We start from the raw sequence: 6,188 nt of genomic DNA, 5'->3' as shown, positions 1-6,188 counted from the left end.
TTCTCCCCAAGGGAGCGAGAGACCAGGCTTAGCTCTACTCACTATTCTTAATTTACCAATTAGAGTTATGTCCTCAAGATTTGTCGAGATACCCTAGTGACAGGGGTAAACCGTGATAGGACTTCTTAGGGCATTACCCTATTCTGGCGCTTGAGAATACCCGCTTAGCTTCCGGCAATAGTAGGAATAAGGACAGCGAGAGTAAGCTAAATCGAGACACATCAATACTACCACGACGAAACCGACCTCCTAGAACTCCTCATCACCAAGTGAATATTTTGACCTTGCGACTCTCGATTCTCTCCCTCGACCTTTCTTTTCCCTTAACCTGATCAAGACCATTGGTAGACTAGCTAACCATAAGTGAGCGATTTCTAGTGCTTATAGCCAATCCCTGTGGGATCGATATTTTTATTACTGACGACGAATCCGTGCACTTGTGGAAGCGTAACAAGTTTTTGGCGCCATTGCCGAGGACTGCGTCCATAACACTAGCTAAGTCATATAGGATTAGACTAGGCTTTGTTTTCTTTATTCTCTGCATAAAAAAAATCTACTAACAATAAAATATTTTCACTCTTCTTCCTTACTGCATTCATTTTTTTTCTTTCTTACTGTCATATTTTCTATCTTGTTCTCTTTTCTTCTGCATGCATAGAGCTAACCTTTCAGGACAGCTGCTACCATTTGATCCAGAGATTGACAGGACCTTTCTGAGGAGAAGGAATTTACAGAAAGCTTTCCAAGCAGTAAAAGAATCCTCAGGAATGGTCGATAAACTACTGAAAGATTATGCGGCACCATGTGCACGAGGGGTCCGATCCAGTATCACCCGACCACCCATCGACGCTGACAACTTTGAGATCAAGCCCGCAGTAATCCACATGGTCCAGCGAAATCAATTCGGAGGGGGACCACACGAAGACCCGAATCATCATCTAGAGTTGTTTTATGAAATCTGTGGCACGATGAAGGTGAATGAGGTTCCTCCAGAATCGGTGAGACTGCTTCTTTTCGGATTTTCTCTGAAAGACAGGGCCAAGCAGTGGCTGAATTCTCTACCAGTAGATAGCATATCATCTTGGGAGCAATGTGAGCAAAAATTCTTAGACAAGTTCTACCCCCCAAGCAAGACTGCCCACATGAGGAACCTGATTGCCAGCTTCAAGCAGATAGACTCAGAATCCCTATTTGAAGCCTGGGACCGGTTCAAGAGCGTGCAGAGATAATGCCCCCATCATGGCCTTGAGAAGTGGCTGGTTCTACACACCTTCTACAATGGAATAAATTATCACACGAAGGTATCATTGGATTATGCGGCAGGAGGAACACTGATGAACAAAAGCCTTGATGGAGATGAAGAGATAATAGAGAATGTGGCACTAAACCACCATTAGTGGGCATCTGAAAGATCTAGCAGTGCTTTCTCAGGAAATCAGATCAAGGTGTTAGGGAAATTCGAAGTGGATGCATTCACACTCATGTCTGCGAAGCTGGATGCCCTGACTAATAAATTTGAAGCCATGGGTAGCAACACAGCTAATGCAATAGTTTGTGCTTGCGACATCTGCGGAAGTACGGACCACACTCAAGACACTTACCCCCTTGGGCCAATGCAGGCACAGATAAACCAGCTTGAGCAATGCGATGCAATAACAGGCTACAATCAGAGGCAAAACAATCCATACTCCAACACATACAACCCTGGATGGAGAAACCACCCTAACTTTTCATACCTAAATAATCAGGACCAGGGGCCAGTACACTAGACCTACCAACCTGGACAGCAGACTCATCAACAGCAGCAACCTACACAGCTGTCTAGGATTGAAAAGATGCTTGAGGAAGCTCTCTCAGAGTAAAAGGAGATGAGGAGCGAGATCAAACAACTGACTCAGAGGCTGGAGAACTCGGAAAAACACCAGAAGATGCAAGACAACCAGATAGCCCAGATAGCTCGGTCCGTCTCGAGAGCACAGGGGGCATTCCCAAGGAAACAAGATTTAAATCCGGTAGAACACTGCAATCGCATTGAGCTACGGAGCGGACGTACTATGGGAACCCCCCAAATGCTGACTCAGATGGAGCTTGACTCAGAAAAGGAGCTCACTCCCCTAATGCCCAATTAGACTCAAAATAGGGATGGAGAAGTGGTTACTAAAGAAACTGAAGAAGCTCTTCAAACTACCCCATAAAAATCACACAATTCCTTTTCCTCAGAAGCTTATAGCACCCCAAAGGGATGAAGAGTTCCACCGGTTTCTGAAAAAAGTCAAAGAGATTTGCGTTGAAGTACCATTGTTAAGATGCGCTGCACCAGATGCCGAAGTTCACGAAATTTTTAAAGGGAATCTTATCCAATAGAAGGCAGAAGGGCGACTTCGAGACTGTAGCACTGATAGGGAATTGCAGCACCCTCCTTATGGCGAATCCTCCATCCAAGCTTCAGAACCTAGGAAGTTTCTCCATACTGTGCAAAATTGATTCTGAACTTATACCAAGAGCTTTCTGTGACTTGGGAGCCAGTGTCAGCCTGCTCCCATACTCTCTATGCAAGAAGCTAGGTTTCCAAAACATTAAATTGACCACGATAGCACTGCAACTAGCTGACCATTCATGCAAGTATCCGATGGGAATAGTGGAGGATGTGTCAGTTGAAGTAGGTGGATGCATAGTTCCTACAGACTTTATTATCTTGGACATGGAGGAAGATCCCAAGATACCGATCATCCTTGGAAGACCATTCCTTGCCACGGCTAGGGTCATCATCGATGTAAAAAGCCATAAGTTATCCATGGAGATTGGTAAGGGAAAGATTGAATTTGATTTGTCAAATTCTTCCATATACAACCCCTCTTCCCAGGGAATTCTCAAAAAATCAGCACATACAAAGAAGGGGAGTACAGTTTCTATGACAGTTACCCTCCAGCAAGTAGTGAGAAATACATCTGTCCTGCACGAGCGAAACTGAAGGCGCAGGCTGGAGCATCAACCCTAGAAGGAGAGATGTCCTCCAACGGGTTCGGTCCACACTGACTGAAACGAGGTCGAGCTATAGACCTAAAACAAACGCTTCTTGGGAGGCAACCCAAGGGTTTTCTTTTCATTTTGATTTAATGTCTTGTCATCCATTTTATTCCCTTTTATTTCCTTAAGTAGATTCAGTCGAGTAGCATTACTTAATTCGTGTTCATTTTCAGGATATGCATAATCTCCACGAGCTTCCCATGAGCGTTTCATGGGCGTGGAGGCATCAGAGGAGCCAAAACAACAAGAGGACGAGTCATCCCGTGCTTAAAGGAGGTGGTTGTGCGGCCCTGCACAGCCGTTCGGAGCTTGCAGAGAAGCAGAAGCCACCGGCCGTGCACCCTTGCACGGTCATGTGGCTGGTGCAGAGAAGAGAAGGAAAGTGGCTGTGCCATTTGACACGGTCATGCAGGAGAATCCAAAGAGGAGGAAGCCCTGGGTCATACCATTCGGCACGGTCATGCGAGCCCGGCCGAGGGGAGGAAAGAAGAGGCCGTGCCATTCGGCACGGCCGTGCAATCTGGTCTAACCCGGTCGTGTCTATAAGACACGGTCGTGCCCCACCCCGTGCGGCGCCGCCTACCTCCTCCAAGAAACCCTAGCCTCTACCTTCCTCTCTCCCAAAAACCTTCCCCTCCCCAATACAACTCATCTAACCCTAATTTCTCCCTCTAGAGTCCACTTTTCCTTAGATCTACATCTAGATCTAACACATTCCTAAGCCAAAACTTTGGAAAAAGAAGCTAATCCCCTACTCCTCCTCTCCTCTGCTCCTATCCTCAAGGACTTATCTCCACGGAATTCTAAGCTCACCATGTCGCAAATCTTGAAGAGACTTCGTCGAGGAAGTGGTGGATCTGGAGAAGGAGATGCACCGGGAGGTGACAAAAGCAAAGGGAAAGCTTCATCATCAAAAGGCAAAGGGAAGAGGGTAGCACACGACGAAGGTAACGAAAATACATTTAATATTGTTTTTAGAAATCAAGATCAAAAAGCTAGATATGATAACCTTGTCTCTAGGAGAATTGTATGCACGAAATATATGGATCCCGCCACTATGGATATGCTAGGAATTAGGGATGATATTGATTGGATGATTAACTCTTTAGATTGGAACGATATAATGTACTATCATGCACCGACTTACCCTCATCTAGTGCTTGAATTTTTGAGTTCGCTTGATGTTAAATATTCATCTGAAGAGGACTACATAGGGATCATAACTTTTAGGATGATGAATAAAGAAGTTCGGTGGACTTTTAATAATTTTAATGATTATTTTGGTTTACCTAATGGAGGTGCTCCAGGATTTGATAGTGGGATTAGATGGAATGAATTTTGGAGATTGATAACCGGATCGAATGACCCTTATGAACCCATGAGAGCCAAGGCATCCCGCATGCAAAACCTGACCTTTAGATACATGCACCGAGTAATGAGCAAAACAATCTTTGGTCGAGGAGATAGTGACGGGGTGATTAAAAAGATTAAACTCTATTCTCTTTGGGAAATGTTGAAGAAAGTTGATTTTGATTCCGGGTTCCATTTCCTGCAAACCTTAGTAAGGGCAGCTAGGGCATCTTCGGGGAAAATTATGTTTGGTGGATTGATTACTCCAATAACACATAATTTAGGTTGTGAGCTTGATGGACTAGAGGTTATTCATGGCAATGACAAGATCGACATCGATTCTTGTCTTGCAATGAAGATGATTTGTTGGGATGAGAATGGGTTTGCCTTTCCTAGGGCCTGTGGTTTCCCTCTACCCCTTCCTTATCCCGAGCGCACTTCAGTTCGCAATCCTACAAATTGGGTGATCACTGATCCAGTTCCCGAGAATGTACCTTCCATAGTAGAAGAACCCGAGTACCACCAGGAACCCTCATCATCAGGCTTCCCGCAGCCTTCGAGACATCCGGAACCTCCCAGGCACTCTTTTGCCTATGGCATGGGACCCTCTAGTTTTGATTTTTCTGACTTTCATACCTCCTTAGAATCCCTTCACGAGAAGCACAATGCCCAACAATAGTTGTTGGAGGGTCGCTTCAAGCTTTCTGACGATCAATTTAGGGAGGTGCGAGATCATTTTCAGTTCACTAGAGACTTCCATAGTTAGGTGACGAGGTTCGTACAAGATTATGAGGTGGACCAGGAGAGAATGAGGAACTTCATGGATGATATGGATATCACTCAATACCAAGTAGACGCTTTGTATCAATATCATCAGCACATAGGTCATCTCCCTGGTTTTCCTAGATTTCCCCTGGGGCCACATCAAGGACCTCCTTATCCCCCACCCCCGCCACCATTTTGATTTCATCGAGGCGATGAAAAGTCTAAGTCTGGGGGGTGTTGTTGCACAACCTGAGTCTGGTTGAGAGTCTTTCTTTTGTTTTTACACATTTCATTTGCTTTCGTTTATCTGTTTAGTTAGTTTTATCTATTTTCATTTTATTTATTTATGTTTGCACATTATTTGCATTTTCTTACATGTGGCATATTTGAGAACATCAACCGTCTACTTTTTCGGCCACTTGTCCAATAGCAAAATGACTAGCATTTTCTTAGTTTATGAGTATTCCAGATTGTGTTAGTATGTTTAGTGTATCTCCTTTCTCTATCTTTAGTAGCATGAAATAAGCTAAGTATTGTACGGAGTCTGATATAAGTTTTTGGCCTAACCTTAAGGACTTACTTTCACTACACTTAAGTACTTAAGCTTAAATGGTAGACATACTTTTGAAATAGTTATGATTCATTCAAATTATTTAGTACTTGTGTTCCCATGGCGATTCCTTAATTACATTTTGGTTACTGGATAACCTCGGATCATGGAAGCTCATTCAGAAAAATCTAAATCCCAACATATGCATCGCATGTGTAATAAGTGTTACACCTCTATAGCACTATAAAAATAATAATAATAATAATAATAATAATAATAATAAGGGATAAAAAAATAGTTGTCGTGAGTGGAAACTAACAATTCACCCCTTTGAGACCGAATTAGGTTACTGGGGAAATGAATGTTACGTTTCTCTTGATTTCGAGAAGTACCCATTGAGACCTTGTGTAATTTAAGGAAAACGAACCAAGTGTGCGGCAGGTAAGTGCCTACACCGGGAACATTAGGAACTCAATTGTATGACGACTTAACTAGG

The 6,188-nt window shown here is 43.7% G+C and overlaps 1 pseudogene; it reads right to left on the bottom strand.

Annotated features, from left to right (window-relative positions):
• Nucleotides 1-1,174: 1,174 nt before the first annotated feature.
• On the bottom strand, nt 1,175-1,246 carry LOC122039255 (annotated as a pseudogene).
• Between the last annotated feature and the right edge of the window lie 4,942 nt (nt 1,247-6,188).

This window comes from Zingiber officinale, chromosome 1A, assembly GCF_018446385.1.
Source record: "Zingiber officinale cultivar Zhangliang chromosome 1A, Zo_v1.1, whole genome shotgun sequence".
NCBI lineage: Eukaryota > Viridiplantae > Streptophyta > Magnoliopsida > Zingiberales > Zingiberaceae > Zingiber > Zingiber officinale.
Note: the sequence above shows the minus strand (reverse complement) of the source record. Positions and strands in the feature narration are given on the sequence as shown.